The 12976-nt window shown below is 39.8% G+C and overlaps 1 long non-coding RNA gene across 4 annotated transcripts in view; it reads left to right on the forward strand.

Annotated features, from left to right (window-relative positions):
• Positions 1-12976, forward strand: part of LOC121919699 — a 142566-nt gene that overhangs the window by 124209 nt on the left and 5381 nt on the right. For all 4 annotated transcript variants that reach the window (XR_006101561.1, XR_006101558.1, XR_006101560.1 and 1 more), the window contains one exon: positions 12091-12136. This is a non-coding gene — a long non-coding RNA (uncharacterized LOC121919699). The remainder of the gene's footprint in view (positions 1-12090; positions 12137-12976) is intronic.

Raw genomic sequence — 12976 nt, forward strand, 5'->3', positions numbered from 1 at the left:
TTAAGCCCACACCTCCATTGGGAGCCCAGTGCTGGTCACTGAAGCCCTGGGTGACCAGGTCCCTTGCTGTCAACTCTTTGCTTGAGACATCAAACTTAAACTGGTGTAGAGCTGCACCTTCCACTTTTCTTCTTTATTCCCTCTGATGGAGTGGTGGTGCTATAAGGGGGGCTACACCAGCTAATCTTAGTCCTGATAAAATATAAGCTTTTACTGCTTTCTGATGTCAACATTTATGGCACATATCCAGGGAGGAAGCCTTTGCATATACAGCTGTATGAATGAAAGCATCTACCTTGGTGGTACTTCTGGATTCATGACCAGGAGTGTGTTTGCACAGTCAGATCTAGTGCACAACTGTGCCTAGTCCTGGAGAAGTTGGATCTGGCCATGGTGGTACATGCCTCGGTAATGCACTCTACAGTGGGGCTAAAATTTAAATATATAGCTGTGTTAGTCTGTGGAATCTATATGTAGAGAGACCTTGTAGCACCGGGGTAGGCAACCTGCGGCCCGCGAGCCGAATGCGGCCCAGCAAGGCCTTGGGACTGGCCCCAGCCCGGTCCTGCCACCAATTGCCGCCGGAGCCTTTGGCCTCTCGCGTGAGGGCGTGGGGCCTTTGGCCTATCAGGAGGAGGCGGGCAAGGGGGGCAAGCGGCGGGCAGGGGGGCAATTGTCTATAGAAGCCTCTGAAACATGCATTTATATTAACATTTTTTTAAAAATCAGCAAATTTTTTTGTGTGTCCTCCATTTTTTTTAAAAAAGTGTCCTCCATCAGAAAATTTTGTCCTACATTTGTCCCAGTTTATTTATCTAATTAATTTTTTTTAAATTATTTAATTATTTATTTTTTGGCTTCGGCCCCCCAGTTGTCTGAAGGACAGCAACCCGGCCCCCGGCTCAAAAAGGTTGCCTACCCCTGTTGTAGCATCTTTGAGACCATCTGAAAGAAAGAAGTTGGCAGCATGAGCTTTCATAGACTTCAGCCTACTTCCTCAGATCTCTACATGGGGCTGTCTTTGAAAAATGCTCAGAAACGTCAGCTGGCCCAAATAGCTGCAACTAGGTTGTTCAACTGACGACAGGGAGCACACAACTCCGTTGTTGCAACAGATCCATTTACTGCCAGTTCATTTCTGGGCACAATTCAAAGTGTTGTTTTTGACATATAAAATCGTATATGGCTTGGATCTAGGTTATTTGAAGAGCCATATCTCCCTTTATTAGTCCACTAGAGTGTTGATATCATCCATAGAGGCCCTTCTCTCTGCCCCTCTATCATCTCAGGCTCATTTGATGGCAACAAGAGATAGAGACTTAGTGGCTGCTCCCAGACTCTGGACATGCCTCCCTAGAGAAGCCAGGATGGCCCCATCCCTGTTCTCCTTTCAATGGCAAATAAAAACATTCTTGTGCCATCAGACTTTTTCAGACTGACAATAGTTGGGCTTTAAATGCTGTGTAATTCAGATTTTAAGGTTTGTATAGAATGTTTAACATATTTTACATTATAATGCATAACATAACTTTTAAAATTGTTAATTGTTTTTAAATTTTATAGTTATATAGTCGGCCCTCGCCTTACGTGGGGAATCCGTTCCGGATCCCTCCGCGTAAGGCGAATTCCGCCTATGCTCAAGCCCCATTGGAAACAATGGGGCTCGTGCACGGTGGTGCGGCGGTGTGCGGGGTGCAACGGGCCCTTTCCGCCCCGCGTGCGCCCCGCAGCTTGAGCACGTAAGCTCAAGTCCACGTAAAGCGCACCTGCGTATGACGCGGGCGCGCTGTACATTTTAATGCTTTTGTACTGTTTTTAAATTGTGTTGTTTTAAATTTGCTGTTCACTGCCTTGAATCCCTATATTGGGAAAAGGGGAAGATTATTATTCATTTTATTTACTACTACTACTACTTATTATTATTATTATTATTATTATTATTATTATTATTATTATTATTATTTAGCCCGCTATGGCTATACGCCTACAGACTACTGAGATAGATTTCACATCACACTTGGTGGCAACTGTTCATGACTATCTAATGAAGTCAAGGTCTAAATACTCTGAAGGTACCAGATCTCTGATCTTGGAAGCTAAGCAGGGTCAGCCCTGATTAGTACTTGGTTGGGAAACCACCAACAAATACCAGGTGCTTTAGGCTATATTTCAGAAGAAGGAACTGACAAAATCTCATCTGAGTATTCTGTGCCTAAGAAAATGCTATGACATTCATGGGGACATCATACGTCAACAGGCAATGTGAAGGCATATGCATGTACAAAAACACAGTGAAGTCTACGGTTTGCATTGAGAAACAGCCAAGGTGTATTTCATAGTCCAGTACCAACAGGACCAGGACTCTTCTCTTTACTATTCCACTGCAGCCTCAGAAATATGTACCAGAGGGTTTTCTAGGCTTCCAGAATAGATGTTTAAGTTACAGGGAGGTAGATTAAGGTGTATTTGCCAATTCTGTCAAGTTGCAAGGTCCAAAAAATGCACACCACTGGATCCTAAATGTGAATTTAGATTTAACCTGAACTTACCTAGAGACAAGGCTGATTTATTTACTACAAAGACAAACAACTTGTATACTTTTGGTTTACTTTTTTTCTGATCAGCAATCAAAAAATATATTTTCCCATTAAATTTAGAGTTAAATTCTGTAATAAAGTTGGAAGCAAGGACTTCACCAATTTAACAACTTCAAAATATTTCTTCTTTTCCTTATCAGTTAAATTGACAATTCATGTCTTACAGTCACAGATGAAACCTATTATTGAAAAATGTGTGTGTACACTTCAGTCTTAGTTCCACGAATTAATTTTTCTCCTGCTAATTCATTAACTAAAGCATTAGAATGTTAATCTACAGCTTATTTAATTTGTCACATATGTACACTGAATTTTCTCCACACAGCTCTGGGAGCCTACATGAACTAACATTTTTACAAATGAGAATGCCAAAGTTTTTAATGTGCTTAATTTCAGAAATCCCCATTCTAGGACAGGCTGGCATTCTTTCTGGTAAAAGCAGGATGTAATTTACTAAAATGATGAATCATAGAGTTGGGAGAGACCTCAAGGACCATCCAGTCCAACCCCCTGCCATGCAGGAACACACATTCAAAGCATCCCAACTATCCAACCTCTGTTTTAAAACCTCCAAAGAAGGAGACTCCAGTGCACTCCCAGAGAGTATGTTCCACTGTCAAATACCTCTTACTGTCAGGAGCTTCTTAATGTTGCTGTGGAATCTCTGAACACAAGCTGAAACAAATGTGGCAGAAAGACAAAGACCACACAAAATCTTTGTCAAATCTCTATCATTATTAAACCAAAATGTTACGGTCTGGCTGTCAGTAATATCAGAAAGCTAAAATGTGATGGTTTATCAGACAAGCTTTTATCAAAGCTACAAAAACGGTATAAAATTATGAAAAGTGTAATTGATAATACTATGATTTTGTTGTTTACCTTCAAGTCATTTCTGATTTATGGCAACCATAAGGTGAACCTATCATGGGATTTTCTTGGCAAGAGTTTTTCAGAAGAAATTTACCATTGTCTTCCCCCGAGGCTGAGAAATTGTAACTTGCCCAACGTCACCCACTGGGTTTCATGTCCAGTCTGGGAATCGAACTCTGGTCTCAAGTTGTAGTCCAACACTGAGATACCTATGCTATGCTGGAGATTTATTTAGATGTCATTTATGGAAATCATTTAGTTCAGCTTCTGTAAAAAGGATGTTCTGTTTAGAATTTGTTCCCTCCTCCCAAGGATTGGCTTTATGATTTGCAGCTTAGTCCCTACCTCTACTTTCATCTTGCAGAAGTTATTTGTCCTTTAGCCTCACTCATTTACCTTGTATGAAATGGGTGCACAGTTGCTGTATTTACACCACTGACACATCCACAATATTTCAATTTAGCCACTGGCTTAAAATGTTAGGGTCTCCTGGTATAATTTAAAAATCAATAGTACAATAATAGATGCCATGTATCCACCTTATAGTCAATTATACGATCATCCATAGTTTTTTAGTGATACTTTGCCAATGTAACCACAGTCTGAGTCATCTGCTTGCTGTAATTTGCAAATAAACATTCTAATTTCTGCTGTTTTCTTAGTTGATGCTTATTTCTTCATTAATGCACAGAAGAAACTATTTTTCATTTTTTAACAGAATGAAACAAGCAGACTAGGATTTTTTTCATTGCTTCAAATTCACTGAAATGTATCCTGCCATGAAGCCGTTGAGAATACAATAAGAAAATAAAGAGAGGTTGAAACAGAAAGCATCAACAGTGAAATAAATGAGAGAAAAGTTTTTTGAGGGCTTTGAGTAGATGTCAGCATTGTCATGTAAACATGAATTCTTTCTGCTTGTTTTTAGAGAAAAAGCTCATTAAGTAAATCTAATTGTTTAGGTGTTATAGGTTTCAATATTACTTTATCCTGACTCAGGATATGTTTCCTTGAAGCTCCTAACATAAACCGATTTTTCTGTATGTAGAGAGATCTTGTAGCACCTTTGAGAAGTTTTCTTCCAGTTAGTCTCAAAGGGGCTACAAGATCTCTCTGTATTGATTCTGCAGACTAACACAGCAATACAGTGGTGCCTCGGGTTACGAAATTAATTCGTTCCGCGGCCGCTTTCGTAACCCGAAAAGCCTTCGTAAGCCGAATTGCCATAGGCGCTAATGGGGAAAAGCCGCGTTTCGTGCGAAAAAGCCGAAAAAAGCACCAAAAATTTCTTTCGTAACCCGAAAAAACATTCGTAACCCGGAACAATTATTTCCAATGGGATTTTTTCGTATCCCGAAAATTTCGTAACCTGGGTATTTCGTATCCCGAGGTACCACTGTATTTTATCATCTGTACCATCGCTATAATGTACCCTTGAAAATAATAGCAGAATACAGTTATTCTTTAATCAGAGACAGTGTTTGAAAGTTCCATATTCTAAGATTTTTCTTTGAGTTTTATGTGGAAAAATGGAAGACTTGAAAAAGATGGAGGAATCTCAGGGAAGTGAGCAATCAAAGTAGCACTCTGGGGCTAACGACACAGCTGGACTAAAGCTGAAAAGATGTTCATCTGCTGATGTGCTCAGAGGTGATAAGAAAATCCAAAGTCACACGACACGTATTATAGGAAAATGGAATGTGGAAAGCATGAATCAGGAGAATCTAGACATAGTAAAACAAGAAATGGAATATGCAAATATTGAAATATTTGGCGTGAGCAAGCTAAGTTGGATAGGAATGGGTCGTTTTGAGTCAGAAAATTACACAATGTTTTACTCAGGAAATTAAAATCTTAGAAGAAATGGAGAGGCAATAATAGTGAAAAGAGATGTAGCAAAAGCAGTCAAAGGATATAATACACATTCAGATAGAATAATAAGACTTCAGGAAAACCTATCAATAAAATCATAATCCAAATTTATGCTCCAACCAGAAAGGCAGAAGTAGAAGAGGAAGGGAAGGAAGAGGAGAAAGAGGATAATGACAATGGTGACACTGAAAGATTCTATGCTGGAGTCCAGGGGAAATTGAATGACCACACACCAAAACAGGACTTCTTGTTAAATATAGATGATTGGAATGCAAAAGCTGGATCCTTCTGCATCCAGAGCAAAATCAAAGATAGAATTTTGTGAGGCCAACAGTTTGTTCATTGAAACACATTATTAAATTAACCAAACAGGCAACTATATACATTGGAAGTCAAAGGCTTTCACAGCCAACATCCATAGTTTTTTGTGGGTTTTTCGTGTTATGTGGCCATGATGTTTCACCAGCATCTGTGGCTGGGATCTTCTGAGAATGCTGGCATGGAAGTGCATGGAGTATATATATACTGTGTGACCCTAGGTTGGGAGGAGTAATTTACATGTCAATCTGTGTATTGTTCTGTTGTTGAGTGGCAAGGCCTCAGGGTTGGAGGATATGCAAGGAGGATTTGTGTCTGTTTAATTAGTGATCCATTGTCTGGTTGTAAAAACCCTGATCCTGAGTGGTTTTCATTGGCATTTTGCTGGGTTTTAATTTTGGTGTTTTTCAAGACTGGTAGTCAAAATTTGTTTACTTTAAGGTTTTCTTCTTACCTGTTGAAGTTGTCCAAGTGTTTGTGGATTTCAGTGGCTTCGTTGTGCATTATGACCTGATAGTCCAGTGCTTTCAAACAGTATTTTATGCCCAGGATGGTTTATACTGTGTTCTGCTACTGTTGATTTTTCTGGCTGACTCAGTCTGCAGTGTCTCATGTTCTCTAAAGATGCCAGTCACAGATGCCTGCAAAATGTCAGGAATAAATCCTTCTAGAACATGGCCACATAGCACCCAAAAAACAAGCAAACAAACAAACATACTTCTGGACTGAAGCCAGGGACATTTGCAGGGCAGAATGCAGAAAGACACTATCTGCAGCCAAAAAGAAAGAAGCCCCAACTGATGACAGATGAAACTCTTTAAAAAGCTAAGGACAGATGAAAAGCAAAAATAAACAGTTACAGAAATAGAGTCAGAACCCTAAACAAAACTATTCAGTGACTTGTGTGCAGCAACAAGGAGAATTATTATAATAATTAATGCAGACAAATAGAAGATAACAAAAAAGAGGAAGAACAAGAGACGTCTTCCACAACATCTGAAAAATCAAAGGGAAATTTAAACCAAGACTGAGCATGCTGTATGATCAGGAGAGAAGCACAGTACATGACCAAGTACAAATAAAAAGTCAATGGAAACAATACAGTAAAGAACTATATAAAAGAAATAAAAGGATGATGGATTCATTCCAGGAAGAACCATTTGAAAATAAACCTACAGAAAGTGAAATGGAAGCTGTACTCAGAACACTTGAGAGAAATAAATCACCAGGAACAGACGGAATACAGAGGCAGAATCTACTCTAGTTATAATTAAAATCTGTCAACAAATATGGAAAATAAAATAATGGCTTACAGATACTTTCCAATATATTTTCCATGGATTGCAATAACCAATGGACCATTGCATTAATTTCCGATTAATTTCGTATGCAATCAAAGTGATGCTCAATAGTCTACAACAAAGACTTTTACCATATATGGAGCAAGTAGTGCCAGATGTCCAAGCTGGGTGAAGGAAAGGAGAAGGCTCTAGGGATCATATTGCACACACATGTTGGATAATAAACTGTGCTTAAGAACCTGGGTCACTTCTGGGAGAAAAGTGGCATACAAATGAAACAAATAAATAAATAATTCAACACAAAATAAGCCTGTGCTTTCTAGAGCATAGCAAAGCTTTTGTGTATATCATGAAAAACTATGGATCCCTCCTAAAGAAATGAGTGCGTCACAATTTTTGATTGTGCTGATGTGTAACCTGTATTCAGTACATGAATACGTACATCAGGGAAGAATAAGGAGAAATGATATGATTTCCAGTTGGCAAGGGAGTAAGGCAAGGCTCCATTTTTTGTATTTAATTTTTAAAACAAATAACTAACACAATCATACATCAAAAGTCAAAATACAAAAAAACACATACTTTTATGTATTTTATTTTATGCCTTTTGGGTTTTCCAAAAGGGACCCAAGGTGTCTCACAATGTAAAGCAATAAAACACATAACACATAGGCCTGTTACTGACTGCCAAAATAAAGCTGCTTCGGGTCTCTTTGGAGGTATGCTCTTTAAATGATGCATGGGTCCTAAGAGTCTGGAGGTCGCGCCAAAGCCACACTCCATTCCTAAGCACTGGAGTGCAGCTTTGGTGCAGCTTCCGGATTCTTAGGATGCATGCATCATTTAAATAGCATACCTCCAAAGAGACCCGAAGCAGCTTTATTTTGGCAGTCTGTAACAGGCCATAAATATCTAAATTAAACCACATACATCTATATAAAAATGACTTCCTCTTCCCCTCCATCTGGTTTATTACTACCAAAATTGTCTTAACCACTTTGCGTTTACTATATTCTTTTCCATTACTTTCAACTATAGCAATAAACTCACATATAACGTATAAGGCAAGGCTCCATTTTATCACCATCTCTGTTTAACTTGGACATTGAACATATGGTATAAGCAAAGCAGAATTTGACTCAGAGGAAAGAGACATGAACATTGGAGGAAGGACCATCAACAACTTAAAAGGCAGATACCTCCATAGTACTAGCATAAAATAGAATAAAAGTGATGAAGACATTTAAAAAGTTAAAGACTTTCCATACTTTGCCTCAGATATAAGTCAAATATATATAGGCTTTGGAAGGACAGCTAGAAAGGAACTAGACAAGATCCTGAAGTGTAAAGATATATGATTGAACATTAAAGTCAGGATTGTTCATGCCATCTATTTCCAATTTTTATATATTAGCTGGACAGTGAAGAAAGTTAATTGGAAAAAAAACCTCATTTGAAATGTACTGTTGGAGAAATGTTCCTATGGATACTATGGACAAGAGAAATAAATACTAGAGCAAATCAAGCCCAAACTCTCTCCCAAGAAGCCAAGATAACTAGAGTGAGACTCTTGTACTCTGGGCATATCATGAGAAGACATGACTCACTAGAAAAAAAATGCTTAATGAGATAGAAGACAGTAGGAAAAGAGGAAGACTGCATTCCAGACCCAGTTAAGGAAGCTAGAGCCCTGAGTCTGCCAAGACCTGAGCAGGACTTTTGATGATAGGGTGACTTGGAGGTCTGTCATTCATAGGGTCACTACAAGTTGAAGTTGACTTGAGGACAGTTAATAACAATTATTTACCTAATTCATGGGTTCACTATAAGTCGGCAGGTGAACTGAAGGTACAGCCAGTCCTCCATATCCACAGATTCTTAATCCACATATTCAAGCCTCCACGGCTTGAATATATATTTTTAAAAACTACAAATACCAAATACCAAACCTTGATTTTGCCATTTTATGTAAGGGACACCATTTTAGTATGCCATTATATATAATGGGACTTGAGCATCTACAGATTTTGGTATCCACGGAGTGGAACCTGAAACCAACTCCAGCAAATAACAAGGTCCCACACCTTGTCTTACACGGGGAATCCATTCCAGACCCCCCCCCCCCCCCGTAAGGCAAAAAATGTGTATGCTCGAGCCCCATTGGATATAATGGGGTTCGTGCTCGCTGCCCAGCTGTGGGCAGGCACACCATTCTTCCTTTTGCCGGGCGGCTTCAGCATAAGCTGAAAGCCGCCTATAATGAGCCTGCATATGGCACAGGCTCGCTGTACATATATGCAAAAGGATTTTGTAGCATCTTTGAGACTGAAGAAAGATGTTGTAGCATAAGCTTTTGTAGGCTTAGGCTTGAAACAGGAAAAAAGCGCCACCTGAAGCTGATCCAGGGCTGTGGCATGCAGATGATGTACACCCTTGGATTGGGCTGAAGCTGTGCCGAGACTGGCTAATGCAGCCAAAACCCAGCTGCAAAAGGAGTGGTAAAGAAACACTCTTTGCCAGAGGTCCATTGTGGACCATGGCAGTGGCCAGCCTTGGGACTGTGGCGCCCAGTCACCGCGGTGCCACACCGCTCAGGGCTCACCCGCTGCTGGAGCATCCAGAGGCCACCCCAAGCTGCCCATCTGCTTCAGGACCATGTCTGCTTCCTCAGATGCATGAAGTGAACTAATGCCTAGAAACAGTTCAAGGACAAGTGTCCTAAAGTCAGAGATGGAATGTTCAGGAAAATTAATGTTCTGCAACTGTTTTTTGTGTATTCCTGTTGTTCAGTGGTTCCCAACCTTTCTAATGCCGCGACCCTTTAATACAGTTCCTTATGTTGTGGTGACCCCCAACCATGAAATTATTTTCATTGCTACTTCATAACTGTAATTAAATAGGTGTTTTCCAATGGTCTTAAGCGACCCTCATGAAAGGGTCATTTGACCCCCAAAGGGGTCCCAACCCACAGGTTGGGAACCACTGCTATTGTTAATGTCTGATTTGTGTCCATTTATCCTCTGGTGCAGTGACTGGTTTGTTTACCCAATGTAGAGGGCTCAAGGACAGTGTTGACAGAGGATAGCATTTCTCACATTTGAAGATGAACCAGTGAAAATACTTCTAAATATTGTGGATGATGTGGTTAAGTTCTGTGATGACATTTCCTGAGTATATGTGTAGGCACAGTTAATATCTGGGCTTGTGGTAAGGTACGTGTGTTTGTGTATGCGTGCCCACGCCTTCAAGTCACCTGTTGGCTTGGTGACCCCATTAGTTTTCTTAGCGAAGGAATACCCAGAGGTGGTTTTGCCAGTTCCTTCTATCTGAAATATAGCCTATAGCATCTGATGTTCGTTGGTGGTCTGCTTACCTTTTAAGATCAGACCTTTAGAGTATTTATACACATGTCTAGTACATTGTAATTTTATTTTTGTGTATGTATTCTAATATTTTATATATTGCTACTTAGCTATCCACAATAGTGTAATACAACCTTTTTAATCTTTTATTTTACACACAAATTTTGTAGTTGTATAGTCTGAAGCACTATTTTGTGGTGGTTTATACATGTGATGCCCTCTGAATGTGGTACTCTATGAAATGGGCATTTGCAACTCAGCAGTAATCAAATCCTCTATTAATATTGGCTAGATTTACCGAACTTTGTTAGTTTTGAGTATCAGGGTGGTTTTTTTTCAAGTTGACCCTCTCCAGTATAAATTAGAATAACAATGGGTCATGTGACACCTTTATGATTACCAAAGTTTTCATGGCATATTTGTAAATTTATGACAGCATAAGTTATCCTGAATATGCCATCTTGTATATTTCCATTCTATACATTCCGGCATATTTCCATAAGACTAGTGAGTCTATTAAATTCACACAATGTTCAAAACATTCAAATTGCAAAGTCAAATTAAAATAAATGAGGGTTGTTTATGAAACAGTGGTTACAAAGAGAGACATTCAGTCTTTCCTTAACAGACTTTTGATGCTTCAGTGGAACCCTATCCCAACCCTCTTCTAAAGGCACAGAGAAAATAGACCGATGAAAGGTAGAAAAGAGTAAGCTGTAGGTTCTGTAGCTTGCTTTCCCTTTCCTTTCTGATTTCTTAGCTTCTCTACTTGGATGTACCCTTTCCACGTCTATCCAGATTAATGATAATAAAAATGTTTTTTGATCAAGACTTTGGCCTGATACAGACTGGCACTTTGTGCGGCCTGTGGGAGAAGTTACGGTGCAGCGTCTGCATGCTGGATGACCTAACTCTGCCCCTAGGATGCCATTTTGGTGCCCACCTGTCTACACGGCATGCGCCATGATGATGTGACTCTGGCACTGCATCTACACAGTGCAGCGCCTAAAGGGCATCATAAAGCTCTGCTGCCACAGCTATGGCACCCCTTGGAGAGTGCAAAAAGGAGCTGCTTTTTGCAGTTCCATTTTGTGCTCTCTGGAGGCCAGATCAGGGCTACGGCGTGAGGTTGCCACAGCCCCGATCCGGCCAGTAAAGGGGCGGATGCAGACCGCCCCTTTGTCTTTGCAATGGAATGGTTCCTTCTGTAAAGAAAAGACTTTTGAACCATTGGGGGAATTCTGCAACACTTTAACACCACACAATTATAGCACTATGATTCCATTTCAACTGCAATGGCAACACCCTAAGCATTCCCAGAGTTTATAGTTTGGTGAAGTACTAGAGCTCTCTGGCTGAGGATTTTAAACAGCCCTCCCTAAACTTCAACTCCCAGGGATTCATAGGGTGTTGCCCAAGTTACTGAAAGTGGAATCATAGTGCTTTAGTTGTGTAATGTTAAAGAGTTCCTGCTGACAGAATAGTGGAAGGGTTTTTTTTGTCGACCTCACCTGTTGAACCTCTGTGGAACATTATGTGGGGATTGCTAAAGGGGGAAATCAGCCCAAAAAAACCCCACTTCCCACTAATGGCAGTAGCTCTACTCTGAAAATGGCAGCAGAAAAATCTAGATCCAACATAATAGGTTTGAAAAAACTTTTCTTTGTATATTTCTTCTATATTTTAAAAAAAAACCTCACTGCTCTTGAGATCTGTTTGTTTCTCTGTATAATTTTAACATTACTGCTTCCTCATTTCATTGTACAGGTATTATCAATCACAGTCAAGGATTATGGACCTGAAGAAACAATATGTAAGTCACTTTTATGATCAGAGTACACTGTCTCCCTACACTTGTGGAGTAGTGCATATCATTTCCTAAATCCTACATCAACAATGATGTAAGGTCTGTTGATTGAGTGGGTCTTCTTGAATTATGGATAACATTTGCTTCCGGGAAGGGGAAGCAAAAAAATTAATAATTATGATGGCTACTAGGATGCCATTTACTGACAGTAGTAAGTAGTTAAGAATGTCTGAACTCAATATCAATAGTACAGTCAGCCCGTGCCATACGTGGGCTTCCTTTATGTGGCTTTCAGCTTATACTGAAGCCGCAGTACAGTTTAATGAATGGTGTGCACGCTGTGCTGTGTGCACACACTCCATTGTTTCCAATGGGGTGTGAGCATACATGGTCTTCCACTTACATGGGGGGAGGTTTCGGAACGGATCGCCACGTAAGGGAAGGGCGGACTGTATATGTTTAAATGGCCCTTGTATTCTGCTGTTTGTACGTTCTTTTCCTGTGCGTATTCACATAGAACACAAGTAGGAATCATTGTTCCTCCAAATGTTATGGTCTTGATAGGAGTTGTGTGCCGAAGCATTTGGAAGGTCAAAACTACTCCATCTTGACCTAGAAAACCTTTGGCACTCAAATGAACATGCTTTATTCAGCTTACTTCTCATTGGACATATGTATGATATTTAATCACTTAATATAAGTAGAGGATTTAAGAGGCATCTCACTTGGTAATTTACTGGGTAAAGTTTTAAATGTAAAGAAATGTATGGTCAGATTGCCTGACATATATATGGAAATAATACTTGGCACCTGTGCTTGGCATATGAATGTGCAATTTTGCTTAGC

The sequence above is a fragment of the Sceloporus undulatus genome, chromosome 1 (genome assembly GCF_019175285.1).
Source record: "Sceloporus undulatus isolate JIND9_A2432 ecotype Alabama chromosome 1, SceUnd_v1.1, whole genome shotgun sequence".
NCBI lineage: Eukaryota > Metazoa > Chordata > Lepidosauria > Squamata > Phrynosomatidae > Sceloporus > Sceloporus undulatus.